This window comes from Triturus cristatus, chromosome 11, assembly GCF_964204655.1.
Source record: "Triturus cristatus chromosome 11, aTriCri1.1, whole genome shotgun sequence".
In the NCBI taxonomy this organism is placed as follows: domain Eukaryota; kingdom Metazoa; phylum Chordata; class Amphibia; order Caudata; family Salamandridae; genus Triturus; species Triturus cristatus.
The window spans coordinates 577,410,702-577,433,299 of record NC_140594.1 but is presented as its reverse complement, the minus strand read 5'-3'; the positions used below and the strand labels follow the sequence as shown (position 1 = coordinate 577,433,299).

At 42.8% G+C, this 22,598-nt stretch overlaps 1 protein-coding gene across 2 annotated transcripts in view; it reads left to right on the top strand.

Moving 5' to 3' along the window:
* The first annotated feature begins 6,874 nt into the window (after positions 1–6,874).
* The window catches only part of POLR3D (RNA polymerase III subunit D), a 138,038-nt gene continuing 122,314 nt past the window's right edge, over positions 6,875–22,598 (top strand). Inside the window, exons 1-2 of one of the 2 annotated variants that reach the window (XM_085633779.1) lie at positions 6,875–7,045; positions 15,092–15,306. The gene's annotated coding sequence lies outside the window, so the exon portion shown is untranslated. Of the gene's footprint in view, positions 7,094–15,091; positions 15,307–22,598 lie in introns of both variants that reach the window. The other variant, XM_085633780.1, reaches the window with a different exon arrangement.

Below are 22,598 nucleotides of genomic sequence, written 5' to 3'. Positions count from 1 at the left end.
GTTGCGAGTTGTGAGGAGGAAATTTGGAATTTAATTAAGAGTGGTAGAATTTGAAGGAGGATTTGTAGTTGGTGGAATTATTTGAAAGGAGAATATTTAATTATTTTAAGTTGGAGAAAATTTATATAATTAATAAAAGATGGAAGGAGCAGAAGGAAATATGGAGGAGAAAATGAAGACCTATATGGAGAAGATGTTTGATGGGTTGTCAGCATCAATTGATAAAAAAAATAGAAGATACATTAGAGAAAGGTTTAAGGAAAAGAGATTGTAGACAAAAAAAGTGGTGAGGAAGAAAATTATTGGACGACTGAGGATGTCGAGGTTGTGGCAGGAAGGTCAGGTGTAAGTGGAAAAAGGAAGAAAAAAAGGAAAAATGTGGAAAGTAGTAAGAAATTAAAGGAAGACGAACGTAAGGTTCGAAAGGGAAAGGCTATAAAGGCCAAAGTAAGCGCAAAAAAGGCGCAAAAGAGGAAACACAGTGCGGTGTCCTGTGATTCGAGTTCATCTTCAGGTGATGTGGAACTGACATGTAGTTCTAGCCTGGATGATTCTGAAGTTGAGGAGGTGCCAGTTAAGAAAAGGAAATATGAGGAAAAAGAAATAAAAATGGACATGGGCGAATTTTTGGATCCTCAAGGGGAGGATATGTTTGATCCACTGCTGATACAGCATCCATTATCACCTCAGTGGACTCCGGCTGAACACGTAGCCAAGTATATTAGATTTTGGATTAGGCGGGAGATACCTAAGGAGGTGAGAACAAGGATGCGTTCAGAGTGCCCAAGGCCTAGTTTAAATAGTAAGGTGGCATATACACCTGAGCTGGATCAGAAAATTCTGGCATTCATAAATAAAGGTGGAAGGGACCCAAGGAGAGGTTTCGACAAGGGTTTAAAAGGGTGCCAAGACAGGCTTTTGGACGTCTTGGGCCCGCTGACGAAAGTTTTTGATGTGTGTGAGGAGGCACATAGTAGTAACACTGGTGTGGATGTAAATGAGATGCGCCAATGGTTACAAAGGGCGATCTGTTTACTTGGCAATGCTAATGCAGCATTATGCTTGGAAAGGAGAAAGAGTATACTATTTAAAATAGACCCAAAGCTTGCTGAATTGGCTGGCAAGGAGTTGGGTGAGGAAAGCGAAGGCATATTATTCGGGGATGATTTTGTGAAGGACATGGCCAGATATGTTGGCACATTCAATAGCCTACAAAAGGTTCAGAAGGACATACGTAAGGTTTTTGGAACGGCTGGGCGAATGCGGGGTCGGTTTCCCGGCCGAGGGCAGGGCTTCACCAGAAGCAATTTTGGAAGAGGTACAAGACCCTATGGTGCGAGTTATGGAGGAGGATATATGTTCTCGAGAACAGATCAGGGAAGTTTCTTTCCGCAAAGACAAAGGGGAAGAGCAAGAGGCTCGCGTGCTGAGAGGAGACCAAGAGGATATTCAGGCAAGATTTCTAGCAGGCCATTTTGTTACTCGAATAAAGTTGGGCGGCAGACTAGCCCAATTTGTTTCACGTTGGGAAGAGATAACTCAAGATCCTTGGGTGTTGGAAACTATTGCTGGGTACAGGATAGATTTTATCAGAACTCCGGTACAGGTGAGAGTACCAAAAATTTTAAGATTTTCAAGAGAGATGGAATTGCTTGTGACAGAAGAGGTGTTGGCATTGGAAGAGAAAGGTGCGATAGAGCCTGCAAGGGAAGAACAAGGAGGTTTCATAAGCAATTTGTTTTTGGTGGAAAAAAAGGACAAAGGAATGAGACCGGTAATAAATTTGAGGGAGCTGAACGATTGGGTTGGTTACAATCATTTCAAGATGGAAGGTATACACATGTTGAGGGATTTGTTGAGGAAAGGAGATTGGATGACGAGGTTAGATTTAAAGGATGCTTATCTAAAGATTCCAATGTGTCAGGAGCAAAGAGACCTTTTGCAATTCAGGTGGAAAGGGAGAAGATGGAGATTCAAGAGTCTTCCGTTCGGACTAACGTCAGCTCCATGGTGCTTTACCAAGGTGATGAGGCCGGTGGTGGCCTGGTTACGATCAAGGGGAATACGTCTGATTGTGTATCTAGACGATATTTTGATTATGGCAGAGGAAAAGGATATGGCGAAGGATCAGACGGAGTTTGCAGTGAAGGTAATAGAGGATCTGAGTTTTGTAGTGAACAAGGAGAAATCTTGTGTCTTACCTCAACAGGAAATTACATTTTTAGGTTTTCAGATACTGACGTTGGAATATGTATTGAAGTTGCCGATGGAGAAGGTGAGGAGAATCAGGAAGGAAGTGAGGAGAGTCAGGAATGCAGAGTGGATAACTCTGAGACAATTGGCAGGTTTGCTGGGACTTCTGTCATCATCAATTCAGGCAATTTTCCCGGCACCTCTGCATTATCGTGCACTACAGAGGTTGAAGGCATACCATTTAAGGAAGGATGCGAGATATTCGCAGAAAGTGAGAATGAATCAGGAGACTCAGGAGGAGTTGGATTGGTGGATAGTGAATTTGGAAGCATGGAACGGAAGGGCAATATTTGGGGAGATGCCAGAGATAGAGATAGAGTCAGATGCGAGCATGCACGGATGGGGTGCGAGATGTGGAATGGTTGCAACAGGGGGACAGTGGTCGAAGGAAGAAGGAAAGATGCATATAAATTGTTTGGAGCTTCTGGCAGGATCTTTTGCGATAAAGAGTTTTGTAAAGGATCAGGTGAGGTGTTGTGTACTTTTGAAAATGGACAATTTGTCAGCGGTTCGATATGTGAACAAGATGGGAGGAGCTCGGTCAAAGGGGTTGGCCGAGCTAGCGAAGGAATTTTGGGAGTTCTGCTTGGAAAGGGAGATAAAGGTTCAGGCACAGTATATACCAGGGCTGAACAACGTAGAAGCGGATTGGTGTTCAAGATACCTGAAGGATGTGAGCAATTGGAGACTGAAGAGAGAAGTTTTTCTGAGTTTGGAGAGGTTATGGGGTCCGTTGAAGGTGGATCTTTTTGCAGACAGGTTGAATGCTCAGTTGGAGGAATTCTACAGTTGGAGGCCGGATCCGGAGGCGAGAGGGGTAGATGCATTTCTGCAGATATGGAAAGGGGGAAGGAGTTATGCGTTTCCTCCATTTTCAATGATTCAGAGAGTTCTGAACAAGGTCAGGAGGGAACAAGCAGAGATAGTATTGATAACACCCTTTTGGAGGGCTCAGGTTTGGTTTCCGGATGTAATGGATCTTCTGGTGGAGGATCCGGTGGTCTTGCCAGATATGAGGGAAATACTACAGGATACTCAGGGGAATGTTCATGAGATGGTGGTGTCAGGGCAGTTACGGTTGATAGCGTGGTTGATTTCAGGAGAATATAGCAGATGCATGGATTATCAAAGAGAGCGGAGGATCTTGTGTTTAAATCCTGGTCAAGGGGGACTTCAAGATCATATGGCACAGCATGGAGAAAATGGAATGATTGGTGTATTAAGAGGGGTTTGGATCCCGTATCGGCACCTGTGGTAGAGGTTGCGGATTATTTGTCAGAACGTTTTGAAGAGGGTTTGGCGTACAGTACAGTGAATTCATGCAGGTCGGCGATTTCAGCTGGTCATGCATTGGTAGATGGAATTCCGGTTGGTCAGCATGCTTTGATTAAAAGAGTTGTTAAAAGTGTGCGTATTATGCATCCTCCAAGGGCGAAGTATTCTTCACTTTGGGATGTTTCAGTAGTTTTAAGGGAGCTGGAGAGTTGGGGTGCAAATTCTAGTTTGGATTTGAAACTCTTGTCATGGAAGTTGGTTATGGTTTTGTGTCTGGTTTCCTTTAGAAGGGTTTCTGATGTAAGAGCTTTGGAGGTAAATTCTAGGTTTTATCAGCCAGAAGGGGTTTGTTTTGAGACAAAGAAAAGAACAAAGACTATGTCTAAAACGATTTTTTATCCTCTTTATGAGGGGAATAGGATTTTATGTGTGGTGAATTGTTTGAAGGAATATGAGAAAAGAACTTTGGGTTTGAGATGGATAAATTGTTCACAATTACTGATTTCATATGTTAGACCGTTTAGGGCAGTATCAACGCCAACTTTAGCAAGGTGGATTAGGGGAGTGATGATTATGGCTGGTGTGGATATTAGTGTTTTTGGAGCGCATTCAGTGTGGGGAGCTATGGCTAGTAAGGCTTTCATGAGAGGATTTAGCTTAAATGATATCATGAGGTCAGCAGATTGGTCTAATGATGATACTTTCAGGAAGTTTTACTTTAAGCCTGTGGAAAATGTGTTGGGATCGGTTTTAGAATAACTTTGAACATGCATAATATTGGCCTCCGGGCCTTGCTATAAAATGCAGATTTTCCACAGTTTTAATGTAAAGAAAATCATGATTTTATTAAAGGCACGGAGGCTAATATTATCCCTCCACTGTGCCCACCTTGATTGTTAATAAGTTTGTTTGTTTTGTAGGTTAACAAAGAAGAAGAGATTTGACGTTAAGTCGGAAGAATTTGGAGAATGAAGGAGTTTGCTTTTGGGGATTTGGTTCTTCGCAGCTACAAAGAGGAAGATGGCTGCCTGCTCGGGGGTTATATGCATGTTCAGGATTCTAGAGTGTTTATTTGTATTCTAATTCATTGTGATGTTGCTGCTGTTTGAGTAGAAATAAAGGAAGTATGCATAATATTAGCCTCCGTGCCTTTAATAAAATCATGATTTTCTTAACATTAAAACTGTGGAAAATCTGCATTTTCACGAAACCCTATTTCATATTATGTCAAACAATGTTTGCACCCGATTTTAAACTTACATTGACAATAAATAGAAGTCAATGGGGAAAATACATTCCCCCATTTTTTTTCAAAAATCTCTCACTTTCTTTTTAGGTCTCGCCTGAGACAGCACTTTAGCGCTGCTCTGGCGAGACTTATAGTAAGCACTTTTGGAAGTGCAAACGAGTGCTTTCAGGCCGCCAACTACTGTGCATGTGTGCCGGGCGCGCGCACCATTTGGCAGCCTGAAAGCACTCGTAGTCTTTCACTTTCGCGGCCGCTCGGCCGCTTTGATGTTTTATCGCGATTGCGATCACTTTCAGTTTCGCGCCGCTTGTTCTTGTTCTGACTTTGTCTATCTCTTCCTGTATTTTTCCTTCTCTTGCTGTCTATCTCACTCGCTGTCTCTCACCATCGCTCCATGTCCCTCTTTGACTTTGTGTTTTCCTATATTTTTCCTTCTCTTGCTGTCTCTCACACGCTTTAATTTTGGTTCACACTTGGAATTCACAGCACCATATCGCCACAAAGTGGTTGGATGTGAAGCTAAACAAAAACCCTTTATAATTTGATTTAATAATGTTTGAAGTACAAAACGAACACACAACTATGGACTCCTAAATATATTACACACTCTGAGAACACATTATACTGTATTTGTTTTTTATTTTTATATTAAGTCTTTAATTCATGCATTAACGTAGTGCATTGTCAAATTGCACTGCTTGATTTATTATTTGTGGTTTATATAAAATGACAATCTCATGTCCTTTGGCATTTTAGCGTATTCAGTAGTGCGGGAACATCTTTCCAAATAGTACAGAGGTTTCCAACAGAACGGACACTGATTTAATGACTAGAGACTGCTGCTCCCTTGTGGAAAATGTTAATACTTGTTTTCTGATAGATAACCTCTATGTAGGATCTAGGTTGTCACTAATAAGGAAGAGTCGGTTAATTGTAAACATTCAAACGTTTATTTCCAGCGCGACGTGTTGACAGCGGTAAGTCCAAGACAGTAATAACAACAGCTGTCATTACCACCATATATATATATCTTACCCCCCAATACAAATGAAGCTCCACGTGCCGCACCGTTAACACCAACCTCCAATGAATTATGTGGCGGATGACGACATTCTATGAAAATGGACACGAGCCTGAAGCAAGGTTTACGCTCAAGACTACATCAAACACGAGCACGACAACAGCATGCCGTGCTTGTGTGTACAACAATCTATATCCCACCGGGCAAAATGTATGATTATCTAGTAAGCTCAATCTTCATGTTTATCCGTGACATTAGTAATTCGGAGGATTCCCCTAAGGTAATAATTGTAGGTGACCTAAATGCAAAAATGTCCAACTCTGCATGTTCGTCGTTTGTAACTTTGGAAAAGGAAAATGCCGGTGCGATCCCTGAGGTAGTGTTTCCCAGAGGCGCCTGCTTCACGAGGGCGTAAGGGGGCGTTGATAGGGAAGGAGAAGAAGGAAATTCCAGCAGCTTAGCAAACAAGCCTTTGCAATGCAATAGGTGTTGCATTTATGCAAGTTTAAGCTATTGGCATCGGAAATGGCAATGCCTTTTATTTATGTTTTTAAAAGCAAATCATAAAAAAAGGCATTGTCATTTACAGTGCCAATAGCTCAAACTTACGTAAATGCGAGACCTATTGCATTGCAAATGCTTGTTTCTAAAATGTTATGCATAAATCACCCAATTGGGCGCACGTATAATAATGTATCGTGGCATTTGCTCTTACATTTTTTTTTTACATTTCCTGTTTTGCACCCATTCCCTCGTTCTTGCACATTCCAGTCTATACATTACAACAAGTAAACGCCTGCAGAGATCTAAAACACCGAGAAAATACATTCTTCAATTAAACTTGCATTACGGGCATTTTTAAGTGGAAGAAAAAACATAAGATTACTTTGCTGAAAAAATTTGAATTCTACAAACTAAATCGGAGCGCAGGCTTTAAACCTTACTAAAAAAACCTCCCGATTTTATGCAGCTGCATTGTGTACGTTTACGCAACAGCTGGACCACCAATGTGTAAGTGGCTTAAAGGACGCATGCGTATAGCCCGTTTCTAAAGCACTTTGACGCGTACATCCGGTGGCACCGGAAGGGACGTCACCCAGGAAGCAACGTCACTGCCTGTGCTGTTATTTTCAGGAACAGGCGAGGATCTAAGTAATAGGAGAATGATTGCATTTCTTTCCCCTTTTCAAATGCAACTAAGAACTTGAAGATCTCGCATTCAGCCCATGTTTCGGAATTGCTTCGAGGTAAAAGCGTGGTCAGCTAAACAGGGGGATCGGATCGTACTTCGAAATGTATGCATTCCATTTCCGTGCTCCTAATGTTCATCAAGAACAGCTGACTTGAAGTTTATCTTTTTTCCTGATGGTTAATAATGCCGCTTGTTTTGGCCTTTCTTGTTTGTATTTTTTTTTTCTGGTTTGTATGTTCATTGACATCCGATCCCTTCGTGTCAAGTACTGCTCCATAAAACTGAAAACAAACATGCCATCGTCCTATCTGAGACTACTCGCCTCTGATAGCAAGAGGGTATGTTTTGTTTAGTCTCTAATAGGACGAGGGTTTGTTTTTTCAGTTTTATGGAGCATAACTTAACCCGAAGGAATGGAGCGCTTGTACAAGGGCGTTCATTATATTACACAGGGTCACATTTGTTTTCCCTTTAGGCACGGGAAGCTTACATGATTTGCAGATCATAGGATGTTGAGTGGACGCCGAGCTCCTCGGTTCCAAAGACGTAAGTACCTCTGGCCATACCGCCAGATCTTTTCGAGGTACTAGCTGGTAGTACCTGCAGGTATGACGCTGACGCATACTCATCTGAGCTTCCAATTTATTAGGTATAGCCTGCATTTTTGGCGATCCCGGTCTATGGTTTTTACAATGGAGACAGTTGTGTGGCTTTTTCTAGGGCACATCTATCTACCACGATTTGAGGCTGGCTGTCTATTACCTAAGTTTCTCTACTTGTTTACCAATATACCATATAATCCCGGCAAACATTTCTTCACCGCACTTAAGACGCAAATAATTTGCCTGGTATGGGGAGGCAAACAAGCGTGGTTATGTCTGGGCACTTTGACTCTTCCTTCTCACAAGGCGGGTTCGAGCTACCTGACTTTGAATTATACTATCACAGTGCTCAGGCTCACTTCGCCATATATTGGATGCATCCACCCCCCTTTATGCCTCACCTGGCGGTAGAGGAGGGGTACATGGGCCCCCATCCCTCTTTCTGGTTTCTTGTTTTCTATGGCTTGGGAAAGGGAACGGGACCAAACCACGGTAGCAAACACCATCATGTCCTGGAGAAAGATAGCCAACAGATTGGGTGTGACAATGCTGTGCTCCCCCAGGGTACCTCTGCTGCACCATCAGGCTCTCCAAGTAACAAACGAGCGACAATGCAAGTCAATGTTAGATAATTTACAATTCACCACCTGGGGCGACTTATACCTGGGAGGTACCTTCGGCACCAGGGAGCAGTTCTTTGGGGCGCATACACCCTCCACCATGGAGCTCTTTATGTATATCCGACTCAGGCAAAGTGTGAAATCAGCTACCCCGGCCTTCCCCGCAGAACCACCCACGTTACCACCCCTCCCCGCGCGCCTACAGGCCGAGCCCCCTGGACATGTCACTTCCCTTCTTTATCTCCATGCACAGCTCACGCCGCTCTCACGCAGCCTGAGAGCCCGACTAGAGTGGGTTTGGATCTGGGACGACAATTAACGGATGACCAGTGGGAATTCAGTTGCAAAAAAACACAAGGTATAACAGCCAGTAGCCGCTTGAGGCTTATACACTATAAGTTCCTACACAGGTTATATTACACGCCGGCCAAGCTACATAAATTCGAACTCTGAGACGATGATAGATGCACCAGATGTAAGTGTGAGAGTGTGGACTTCCTTCACCTTGCCTGGCTGTACCTGTCCATTCAACAATATTGGCAACAGGTTTTTACAGGAATGTCTACCATGATCCATATGCCGCTTCAGGCATCACCAGAGGTAGCCCAGCTAGGCTGCCCATATGATTTTGACCCTGCACATAGAAAGTTCGTTGCCCTGGGCTTCCTAATAGCGAAGCGTAGGGTGGCGTGCCGCTGGGGTAGGGGCCGAGCCCCCCAAGTTCAAAGATTGCATACATAACCTCACTACATGGCAGGGGCAATCGCCCAGTTATGCTGAACTCCTCCTGCCTACTTCCAGGCCCAGGGATGTTTGGAGCCCTTTAACCATATACTTACTGGCTACAGCAGCGAGCTCTCCTGTTGACACAGGTGCACCGGTTGATGGAGCTGATCATGCTGTGTCCCCCCCCCCCCCCTTCCCCCCGAGATGCTTGCGGTAAACTATACACACGTCCCTTCTGTATGTAAAATGGGAGAAAGAGGTCGGGGGAGGGTGTCGTGTGTGGGAGCGAGTAGGGTCCTTCCTGGCTATAACTTCACAGATGTCCAGGATTGGTCCTTATGTACCCCGGATAAGTGTCAAATGGTCGTCATTATATGATTCAGATTGTTACTACGTCTTATGCTAACATGAATATGTTTTTTCGGATCTAATATGTGAAGCGGGGAGGGGAGGGTTCTGTTTCCCCTGTTGGGGTGTACTGATGCAGAATACATCTGTTCTTAGCCTACTATTTGACATGTCCTGCTGTATCGCTAAATTTCAATAAATAAAATAATTATTTAAAAAAACTAAAAACCATGTGTGAGTAGCGCAGGTGTTATTTTTGCATTCTGCTTTGAAGTCATGTTTATCAGATTATTAAACCTGGGACTGTAGGTCCAGAAACTGTGGGAAACCGTAACTGGCAAAGCAAATAGTTGGCAGTCAGCCTTCTGGCTTTGTCAGTGCTAGTTTTGCATCATCATGTCTTTTGCAAAACGCTGTCAGCAGAAGCTGCAGGGTTCTTGTCAGTATAAAAAAAAAATAGCTAAAAGCAAAAAAATGTTTTGTTCTCAGATGGCACGCTTGCTAGAACAGTTGATGACACTGAAGGAACTACGTTATCCCACAATGTGTTTCTCATGAAAGGAAGAATGATGTTACAGTGAAGTTAGTAATTGGCTTGAGTGAGCTGACCCTTTGGTCACTGTATGCTGCAGTGTGTGGGACAAATGTAAATGACACAACAGGCCAGTGGAAGAAGAGGACTGGCTGAACGTCCTTGCAATTTAAATATATTGGATATATAATTTTAGTGAAATCACCAGACACAAAAACACCTGGGTTGGATGACCTATATAAGAAATGATGCTTGAAACTCATTCTATCACCTTTTTTCCCTCTCTTGAATCTTTATTCTCTCTTCTCATCTTATACTTTTTGCCAGTCTTCCCTCTCAATTTCTATTGTTTCACCATCTTTTCACCGCCGTTTTGTTTTTCCTACCATGTTTCAGTCTTCCTTTCTATTTTTTATTTAATCTACTTAATGAAGCTCCCTTTGAGTTCAAAGCCTACCAGACAGCACAGCTGTCTGGTTTACTAAAGACATTTTCTATTGCTTACCATGTGCTTTTTAACTCACATTTTCTGGATTTCTATTGCTAGCTTTATTTGCTTTGGGCTGTCCAGCTTGAGTTCACCCCTTCTGTTGCCCAACACTTGTTTACTGTATTCTTTCACAGATTTGCTTTCTGTAAACAGGCCTTAACATCTTGTTCTCATCTTGCCACACTTACTGTGCACTCAAAGACAGGTCAAATGTAAGGGTTTCTCTTCCAAGGAGCTTGGGGTTTATTTTTCATTTTCTGACTTCAAAGTGAGAGAATTTGTGAGTCCTGCGGAGTACCCATGTAAGAGGAGTGCGTGGTGGATTTTTTTTTGTAAAATGACAAAATATGTTTCAGAATATATCAATTATTACAAATGCAGCTTTTTTTTTGTAATTCTGAAGTGTGGTAGAAACAAATATTTGAATGCGATCAAAACACACCGACAGCAGTTGATAACATTTGCACACATTATCAGTTGTATGCAGTAAAACCATATTCCGGTGCAAATGTAATGGTCAACAATTGAAAGTGTGTTGTCTTTAAAGGCAGTGGGCTACCACACTTTGCATAACCCACACCACACCACTCTGACGTGCCACTCCACTCTATGCACTTCCACTCTAAGACACTCAGCAACACCTATCGACTTGCCCCACTGCACTATACCCCACTCCACTGAACACCAATGTAACCCAATCTACCCCACACTGTCGGGGACTGTCCCGGACTATGTCGGGAACACAGTCAGGGACTTGAGCGAGGACTGGGGACTGGGTAGAAAACGTACCGTGCACAGAAAGAGTAGTACAGCTCTGCCCAGGATCACACAAGGAGTCGAGGAGAAAAAGGGATCCAAAGTGGAAGCCTGTACAAGATGGCTAAGACTCAGAAAGGAAGGGCACGCACAAGGCAATTTAGCATTCAGACTAACTACACCCAGGACGGACGTGCAAGACATATATATAATACAACATTAACAATAAAGGGAATGTGGGGTAAAGCACTCATGAGCTCCACCCGGTAAGATTGAAGCTCAGTAAGTTCCTCACCCACAATTGCTGTTACAGATACTGACTGAAAATACCCACATATAGGATATGTATGCAAAGGCAGGGTCTGTGGAGCTTCTACCTTTGGTGATGTTATAACTAACTCAAAGACAATACTCACAGTGAACAAGAAACACCACTTGGGTAGTCAGCTGTGCCCAAGGATCCTGACAATCAAACAGGAACACGTAAGGCAGTAACAGCAAAGGGGTAGAACTAAACATGAGCACAATAGACAAGGAGCTAGCAAGGAGGAGTGCTTAACAGGAAAGGAAGGGAATCACAGGGCACACTTGGCAGAAAGCAGTTAACAAACATACAAGGTAATAGAAGCAAGACAGCAGAATAGAAAGACCGCAAACTAGGAACTGGAACCAAGGAAATGAGAAGAAAGGCAGGGACTGGAAAAGGATACACATAAGGGGAGGCTACAAGGGTATATTGGAATAGTGCAGGATCAGGAATCAAGAAAACAAAGTAGCTTTGAAGGCAGTGCTGGGGCAGGAACAAGAATGGAGTTAAGGCTCAGGAATCAAGGTAGCACTGCAGGCAGTGCTAGTTCAGGAACAGGGAAATTACTAAAGCTTCAGGAGTCAAGGGAGCACTGCAGGCAGTGCTGGTTCAGGGAAACAGGAAATGGCTACAGCTCAGGAAACAAGGAGTCAAGAGAGCACTGCAAGCAGTGCAAATCAGGAACAAGAAATAGCTGAAGCCAAGGAACAGGAACAAAGAATAACTATATCTCAGGAACTCGGGGAAACAAGGTGGCACTGCAGGCTGTGCTAATTCAGGTACAAGGAATAGCTATAGCTCAGGAACAAGGATTAACTATAGCTCAGGAATATCAAAAGCTCAGGAAACAAGGATTGGTCTCGCCGGAAAACAGCTACAATGACCAACACTGGCATGAAGGGAGCTGGGGCTTAAAAGAGCTAACAGTATTAATGCGCATCAGGTGTGAGAAGGCTAGCAGCAGGCAGCCACAGGTGAGCTGAATTCCTCCACCCATCTTTGGCCTGTAGGGGTGGACACAAAGCAGTGAGCAGGGGATTATAGGTAAAGGAGTTTCCAGCATGAGCAGACTGGCTTCCACAAAACCCGGCATGGATTGGGAATGGATGTCAATTCCTAAATGATGCCCAAATGCCTGGAAGTCAGGATATGCATACAGGGGAGTGTCTGGAAGCATATTAGAATACTGGAAAGCCCCACAATTCGCCCCCCTGTTGGTGGGAACGAGAGCACAGGGAGTGAATTGTGACACACACCACCTGGTTTGCAACAGTATACCCCGCTCCAATCTACCGCACACCACTCTAGTCTAACCAACTCCACTACAGTCTACCTCACTCCAGTCTACTCCACTCTACCCCACTTCACTCCATCTAACCCAATCGACTTCACTGAAATCTACCCCACTCTGCTCGAGTCTACTTCAATACAACCATCTCCAATCTACCCCACTCTACTCCAATCCAATTTTCCACACTCCACTGCAATCTATCCAACTCCTCTCTACTGTAATCTAGCCCTCTCCATACCAATCTACTCTACTCCACTCCACCACAATCGACCTCACTCCAATTGACCCCACTCCAATCTACCACACTCTACCCAACTCCATTGCAATCTACCACACTCCACTCAAATCTGCCCCAATCCACTCCCCCATACTCCAATCTAGTCTACCCCACTTCATCCCACCTCTATCTACTATACCCCACTCTACCCTAATCTATTCCACTACACTCCTATCTATCCCACTCTACCTCACTCCACTCCAATCTCTATTCCACTCAAATCTATCCTACTCCACTCCCCCACTCAATCTACTCTACCCCAATCCAATGCACTCCACTCTTACCCAATCTACCCCACTTTAGTCTACCCCAATGTATCCCACTCTACCTGATCTACCCCAGTCTACTCCACTCCATCCCAATTTACCCCATCCCAATCTACTCCAGTCTACCCCCTCATCTCCAATCTACCCCACTCCATCATTCTACCCAACTGCACTCTACCACTCCACTTTACCCAAATCTAATCCAATCCACCCAACTCTATCCCGATTTGCGCCTCCCCATGCTACCCCACTCCAATCTCCAGCACTGTAGTTTACCCCACTTCACCTTATTCCACCCCACTTCACCCAATTCTACCCCACTCATTCCAATATACCCTATTCTAATCTACCTCAGTCAACCCTAATCTACTCCACGCCACTCTTCCCCAAACAATCTCAACTCCATTCCAATCTATCCATCTCTACCCTACTCCACGCCAATAACTTTTAACCATGCTGAGCAGGAGCCACACTGGTGTACAACATGGATAAACACATTGCCAAAGTCAATAGCTCTTGCATAGGCAAGACCTGCTGGTTTTGCCAATGCTTGTTGTTTTCTAGTTATGAGCCACTCACTTTTGTTCACTTGCTGCTTTGTTGTTTTCTGTAAGAGGGTGATAGATTCAGTGTACAGTGGCCACCCTGCTGTCCAGTTGCAATTTCAGTAATGACAATTTCTAATATTTATTTAGTATAAACTTAATATGCAAATATATAATATATATATATATATATATTTTTAATCTTCAAGGGTATGACAAGTTCTTCAATCGAGCGCAGAGGACTCAAAGTGTCATCAGTTTTACAAAGCTGCATGCAGAAAGTGCTGCTCAGACAGGTGATCAGAAATACAAGTCAATGACTTGAAAATACTTAAATCATTATTGGCATTGCACTCAAAGCTAAAATTACCGGTGGTGCCAGTAAAACACTTTTCCAGTAGCAATCCTAATTAGACCACTCTACAATGCTGTATTTGAGGAGACAGGCCATCTTTCATCTTTCTCCCCAGGAGTAGGCATTTTGATAAGTCAGAAGTGCCAGGACTTGCCTATACCTCCATCACCGACGATGGGAAGAGGAGCAAGTACAGCTACAAGACACCTTGTGTCTCAGTGCCCCTGGCCTTTGTTCACATCTAGGAGGGTGCTTACAGGGCCAAACTGGTGGTTACACGTCCCTGCCTAAACCCCTTCCTCAGCCCCTCCGTATCCCCCACCCCTAGTAGTATTTCCCATTTTCCAACCACTCCGCTCTGTCCCTCACACATTTACTTCTAATATCTATACTTATTCACGCGGAGAGTCTGCAGTCAGAGGAGGGTTTTTGGAGGGGGGGGTGGGGATGAGATCTCTGCACAGAAAAAGATAGGAGATATGTTAACACTGCACATAGGTTTGTGAATAGCATTTTGTAGTACGTCAAAATAATATTAAAAAATGCAGTTTGTGGCTATGCCCGTCAGTGTTTTGACGCCCAGATATGGCTACGTTCAACATCAAATGACCTGCCCTACAGTGACGCTTATGCTGCTACTGTGATCACTGTGCACCATCCTACTCGCCTTCAAGACCAGTTCACAAGCAGTGAGAGTGGCAGCCTTCACATAAGCTGAGATTTAGAAGTGCACTAATTATACGGAATTGTATAGAATGAGCCTGCAAACCTACTTTACTTTGCATGGTGACCACGGCATTTTTTATTTTTTTTTAGGGCTTACTCCTTTGTTGTAATACACAGTAAATGTAGTTCATTAATTGTCTCGAGTGCAAGGCACTTTCAACATTACATTTAAAAATATGAATGAGTAAATGAATAAATGTATATTATAAACAGTTGCTTAAAAGTGGTTTTATGTTCACTGGTTTCTCTTGTTTTTTCAGGGCAGGGAAGCCTATGATCGTTTGATAACTTAAGAAAGTGCATAATTTCACACTGGGATAAAGACACTTGCTTCCTAATGAAATTCTGTATGACTTGTCAATCATTAATGGAGAGAACACCTATTCTGATTCCATCTCTACGTGTACGAAAATGGAATGAATACTTTTACGAGCAAAAGTGAGAGGTGTACAATCTGAGATTGATTGCCTAAAAGGTAAGTAATGGATATCCTATTTTGACCATATATATGGCAACTAATTTTCAGAGATATATATCTCACATCACCGAAATCCATAACACTTTTTTTCCCACCCTCCCCCTGTCTAGCCCACAAATATGTTTGTGTTTCCCAGATCTGTTAACTTGAAATTATTTGTTTTCATTATAGCTCAGTTATGTGGCACTTGCTGAAAGGAGATGGCTATACGTAATTTACCGTTTACATAAAGGGGGGTTGCCCTAATACTCCACTCGCACCTGGGCAGTATAAACAGCAAAAACAAAAATTAGTGCGGCGTAATCGATCAACAAATAATTTTAATATTTGAAGGAAACTTGAGTTAATCCCTCAAACGGAAAGTAATATCCTCAAACAATTTATCTTATTGAGCAAATACACACCGGTACGTGGTCCAGATGTTTGTCTCTATATTTATATTACACCTTGACTAGAATAATACAGAAAGTACAAAAAGTATATACACATAGGAATTCAACATGCATAAATCGTCACACGTATTTTTATACAACACAAAAAGAATCCTTGTTACCCAAATTTCTTATGGGGCTGCGAAAGAACAATTTTTCCAACAACTATGGTTCGCAACCCATATTAGAGGGATAGCCCATAATTCAGCACCAATTACGGGAATTATATATCTAAACCCCTTCCTATCTTGAATGACGCTGTATAATTTCTTTTGCTATAAATCACATGTATAGAGGCTTCGCTAGTCTGTAAAGTCGACAAAAATGTCTAGAACTTGGTCCTCCTCATCATTGCCAACTATCGACAACCATAAACGCCCCCAATTCCCACAGCAAATCATTTTCGGGGAAATAAATTAAACTGTGTTTAGCAAATCAAAGGTCAGTAAGAGAGCTTGGGGGCGTGGTCAAAGGCATGGCTAAAACAAAGAGCCTTATTTATGAGGCATTGGCGTAGGGCAGCGCTGCAAGTCTTGTTGCTGCTCTGCCCTACACCAATGTGAAAGGGCAAAAATGCACCTTATTTATGAAATATGGTGCATCCCTGTCCTTTCCTCCTGCATTGGTGCACAAATTGCTGCCTAAAGCCAACATAGGCAGGATTCTTTTTGTGCAGGAAGGGGTACCTTCCTGCAAAAAAAAATCCTGAGAGGGGTTTTCATCTTTCCATGTATTCTGCAGAATGCAGCACACATAGAAAGAGGAACACACATAGAAAGAGGAAAAACCAGGAGAAATCGTTACGCCTGCTGTGGGGAGGCGTAAGGTTTTGGCGCTGTCCTACATATACATGGTTTTATAAATCTGGGGCAGTGTCAAAATCCATGGGTGCTCTGTGAGAACACCCACTGCAATGACTATGGAACACCTACTTGACATAGAGTAAGGCACACAGCGACTTGTGCTGCTTTGTCTTACTCCATATCTATGAGGCCATGCAGGTTTGACTTTGCGTTGTATCATAGATATGATTGAGACGCTAGTGCCGCCAAAGCTTGAAAAAAAGCACAAGCCTCTCATAAATCCCAAAATATTTTGTTAGTTTTTTTAGGTCTTTCACCATAAGTTAGCTACATATAAAAAAATGGGTAGTTTAAATGGAAAATAAATTTACTCAATGGGAAAAGCACTGTACTACATTTTAAAACCTCTATTATTTAATGCACTGCAGAGGTCTGTGTGTAACCAGATGGACACAGAATTAAATTTGGCTGGGGCAGTGGAGAATAGTGACTTGTATATTTTTAGTGCTATGAGGTCACAGCATGTGACAGAAAGCACAGTGCATGTGTAAGTCGTTATTTTATAGTTGCATTACACCCATTATAATATAGACTGCTACAAACTGCAAACAGTTAAAAAATATAATGAAGCCTCCAAAATGTAGATTTGAGTAATATAAAACCATAAGTAATGTTTTATTTTTTTTTTTTGCATACTTGTCCCTTCAACACATCCCCAGGGGTACTAAGCACTGTGTAAATGCAGATATGGTTAAAAGCATGCACTTCGCAGCCCAGTTGTTACCTCTTTGCACCACCATGCAAAAAAACAAAAAACACGTCTTTGCCATTTCAATGCTTGGAGTGATTCTAGCTATTAAAGCCAGAACCACTCCCAAGCACTCTTTACATTTGCAGATTAACTCCTAGCGCACATTTGCATGTCATTTAGGCAAGCAGGCACCCTGGCATGAACACTTACTTGAAGGGTTGTTTCACCAGGCCTCTTCCTTTTACAGCACATGAGTCAATTAAATTCAGCTAAAGCAGGTTAACGATCGGAAAGAAGGGTCCTGGCCTTTGCCCAAAAAGAAAAGCACATTTTGCATTCCAAGCAGAAGTTAGGCCTGGAAATGCACGTCCCCCTTCCCAGGACTCCAGGGCCCCCCTGGGGGACGCGCCCCACAGATTGAAGACTGCTGTCCTAGAGTAATCTTCCGTCATTGTGAAGTTTGGGATTAAAAATCGGCCCGGGCATGCTAAAAACAAGCATTTACAATGCACTAGGTCTCGCATTTGCGAATTTTTAAACTATTGGCATTGTAAATGATAATGCCTTTTTATCTGTTTTTAAAAATCAACTCATAGATACAAGCTTTGTCATTTACAATGCTAGTAGCTGAAAGTTTCGCAAATGTGAGACCTATTGCATTGCAAATCCTTGTTAATCATCTAGTCCCACCTCTATCTCATGCAGGGTGGTGTTGAGCGCAATGGTGTCAATGGTCCCGCTCATCAAGTTACGGACATTCAGATTATGATACTGATGTTTGGGGGAGTGATTCATCTTTTTACTCTGACAAATTTGTAACTGCTATGACTCTTGTGCTCTTGTATTGTGTTTGTTCTGTAAGTGAGGTCGCATTGTGCTCTTGAGTGAGGTCTGTTTTCAGTAGAATTAAAATTTCCTTTGATGTGGCTCAAAGCCTGCAGTGGTGCTTGACAATCTGACTTGCAGGAAGCTCTTCTGTTTTCATCTGGCATTTGCCACAATCATGACAAACACCTTATCTGTGCCTGATGGGTCATCCACACGCCACTGAGATTCGAAGGCTCTTTATCTCTGTAGATTGAAGGTGCTACTTCAATCTGTATATGGTCAGGCAGTTCAGATCCTTATGGACAACATGACCATGAATAGGTATACATCAAAAAGTGGGGTGGTGCAGATTTTGCTTTCTGTGCCTGTAAGCAGTGGACAGAGTGCCAATGAAGATTTGCCTTTACATCGAAAGATAAACCCACTTTAGCTAGTTGAATGCCAGCAATACAGGAAGGGACGTGGGCGTTTGGAGAGTTTTACTGAGGTAGGTGAAACCTTGGCTAAACAAAGGGAAGTGTATATAAACCTCTTACCCACCCAATAGCTAAAACTGGTTTTGTAAGGGGGTCCTGAGCACATGGAAGTGCATGCTTTTTTGTCCACTGTGGACATCACTGAAAACCACTACATTGTGCCACTATGTACATGGGTTAAAAGGACATCACAAGTCACTCCATTATAATGAAATAGTAAAACTACCCACACATAATGTAGGCTAGTGATGCCAGGTGTTGTTGTTGTTATTTGGCATATATAGAACACATAACAGGTCTTTTACTTTGTCATTACAGCTCATTAAGTAGTCTTGGGCTGAGGTTCCAAATGATTCCATGGTTTCCTTTGCACGCCAAAGTCTCAATAAGTTTTAGATGTGCTGGGACGGTGTGATGGTGGACTTGCTTGACCCTTAACAGGAAGAGCCTGTAGACAGTCTCCCTACAAGGTAAAACCTGAACTAGAATTCTGCTGCCACCCAGTTTCCGTAAACCACTGTAACAATAAATGGTACAAATTATTGGAGAGTCCGAAAAAGAAAAACATATTAACACTTTTTGAATTAAAGAACTATTACATTTATTTTTTGAATAACAATACAATATTCATTTCATTAGTTATTCATTTTGCATGTTCGTATATTTACATGTGTAACATTAATTCCAAAATTCAGTGTTGCTTCTTCAAATGTTATTGATGTAGTGTAGCCAATCAATTCCAATAGCCCCTTTAAATAATTGGTTTCTTTGATGTTGTACAGCCAAGATGTATTTCGTGGCTTAAAGTGAACTGCTGTGTCTTCCGGGCTTTACCAATTTTCCCCATGAGCTAATGAATTAGGAATAGCCCTCCAAAATCTGCAAAAGTTACCTTTTAGTTCCACCATCATATTAATCTTTCTAAAACAAGCCGGTTATAAAAATACTCTATATAGCACTTTTAAGAGCATAAGTTGCTTTTTCAAAGGTTTATACACCAATTATCTTAAAGATCCAGATCCCACCAATTCATGATCCCGAATTTCAATATCAGGTTAAATGCCCGCATCTCTTCATTATCTTTTTATTCATTATATCAATCTTCTTGATCTCCACCACATGTTCATCGTCCCGCAAGCCGCTCGTGCCACCACCAGCAGTCTTCCCATAGCCTTGGATAAGAGGACAGTAGCCACCCTCCGGTTTAGAGTGCATTTAGTTAACCTACTTCCAGCACAGTGAAAAACATAGAGTGCTTCCAGCAGAGTCGAAGATTTGTCAAGTTCACTTCAGGAAAAAGATGGGCAGGCCAGGGAAAAGTAATTGGGCAGGGCGGAACAGCTTTTACATGCAACGTGGAGAAAATTTGTCTCCAAATTGCCTTTTCAAATAGTTTTACATCTTGTGGACATGGAATAATTAAATGTTGTAGTCCAGTAACAGCATCCAGTAGATCTAGTCACAAAGTTAACGGCAAGTGTGAAGACTGAGATTTTTGGAAACCTCACTTGAAGTCCTAGATGCTGTGTTACTCATTATGTGTTTTATTAATATAGCATAATTATTTTGGTTTAGATCACATGAAAAGTACGCTTTTAGCAAATAGGAAACCGGTTTGAAAACATTAGGTTAAGTATTGGACACGTGAGTGACTATAGTGAAAGGTATAGAAATAAGTGCTATTATTCAGAAAGTGAATTGTCTGTGAATGTGTTGCTTTTGCTTCATTAATCATCATATTCATCTGTAGAAGATAGAGGAAAGCATATCTGTAATGTCTTACTGGCAATGGAATATGATTGATTTTAGAAACTTCAGTCTTCGTTTAGTTTTCATACAGATTAAGAAAGGGCAGTCATGATGCTTGGTTGCATGTTTCGGTCTATTTATTATCTATATGCATAGTTGCGCTTAGAGTCTAATTGGTCAATGATAAGGACATTTTATTGGATAACCAGATTCACGTTGTAAAGAATTCACCCTCAGTGTAACCTTTCAGTCTGCAATTTGCAGAGGTTTTGGAAAGGCCCATTACTCCTCTAATTGTGGTTGAAAACCTAGGAGTAAAGATTGATTCTTTGCTGGCTTTTTCAGATCACAATTCTTCGATGGTAAAATCGGTTTTCCAGTTGTAGACGTTAAAATGCATTGTGTACTGTTTTTTCCCCTCTCTGACAAGGTGCACATTTTTAGGTCTCGCCTGACCCAGCGCATGCGGTGGTGTGGCAAGACTTTTTGTAAGGGCTTAAAAAATTGCTACCATGGTCGGCCTACAGCTTGCGTGCATGTGCGCTGGCGCGCGCTTATGAGCAGAGGCGCCATATGGCTTACCTCGTCATGCTCATTAAGCGCATCGCTCGCTGCGCTTGATCGCAATCACTTTTACTTTTGTGGCCGCTTTGCTGTTCTCAGCCCCCCTCCCCCGCCTCTCTATACTGAGCGCGAGGCGCGCGCGGCCAATGCTTGTAATACCTTGCAACATACTTTAACTCTCAGCAAGGTGCCCATTTCATGAGCGCCGTGCTTTATCTATTACTTGCTGTTTTGGCGCTGCATCTACTTTTCTAGTGCCCTCCCACCACTGAAAAATTGCCTGCCTGTTCTACGCTCCTCCGAGCCCTTCTGCCTGCTTAGGAAGACTGCGCATTCGTCGTCGGCTGGGCTCTGCCTCTCTCAGGATCAGCTCTAGACCCACAGGGGCCACTGTGATCCCCACTGAGTAGTTATCATACCTGCCAACCTCCCCTCCTCCCCACAGCAGCTGATCCGCCTTCACTGCTCTGCAGCATGCAAGATGGTGGGGTCGCTGGTTGATAGAGACAGTCACCTGGCGGTGGTAGGTCTCCTTCATGCTTGTTGGTATGTGTGTGCATGCTATGGGAAAGGAGAGGTGGCGTGGGCCCTGTTTGGCCCTGGCACCACCTCTATGCTTGGTGCTCTTAGCTCCCAACGCTCTGCCAGCCCAGCCCAGCCCACGTCAACAGGCAGTTGCAGGCACCTGGCTGCAGCCATAACAGCTCAGCCTGCAATGCCAGCTCCCTTCTCTTGACATTGCACCGCAGGCACATGTGCCCTGCTTGTTTGAGTGTTGCGCGCACCTTCTTAAATAAACAGAAGATGTGAAGCACTGTATGTTACCGACGCTTCGGTTGGCATGCCAACATTTTTTCAGGATTCTTACGCCGGTCTCCTGTTTCAATTGACTACCTATGGCACACACCCTGGATATTTTTTTCTTCTCACAGGTTATACGCTCTCATTTTAAAAGTGTAAGGGGAAAACACGAATTAGGTGGTTAACACACAAAACAGCACTAATACACAGAAGTGACGTATGATAAGGCATGATGCATCAAATTCTGAATTATCGTGCATTTTGTAAAGCCCGTTTCAATGCTAGCGTCATCGGGCATTTTTTAAACATATGACTGTTACCCACCAGCACTTGTTCTCTGAACCATAGGAGGATGAAAGGATGAGTGCACCACTGGGGTCAAATCTGTGAATGGGTGAGTTGGTTTGTGAGTTTTCATGCTCCATATAGTTGGGATGAAACACTGCATAGGTACCCAGCACCTTACAATGAACATAAAAATAAGAGCAACATAAAATGGAAAACAAATGTGCCTACAACAAAAGGTACTTTGTTCCATATACGATATGAAAATGCAGCAGGTACTCAAGCTATTCGATTTTTTCATTCATTGCCCTGTAGAATACGTGCTTGTTTGTTGGGACATAATGAATATACATTTAATCCTAATTAGAGCTCGGTTAGCCATGGTTGAGCTGTCACAGATTCAAACAGCAGCTGCTGTATAAATGCATTCCTAGGCTTCACTCCTCCTTGACACTACTATCTGACGTGCTCCTTTGTCCACTGATTAACACACTGACCTGTCTGATGCTTCCTAGATTAGTCAGGTAAACACTCACTGATGACATGTGTTGTGATCTTCTGGCCACTGCACAGCATGCCACAATTCCTCTACACAAATCCA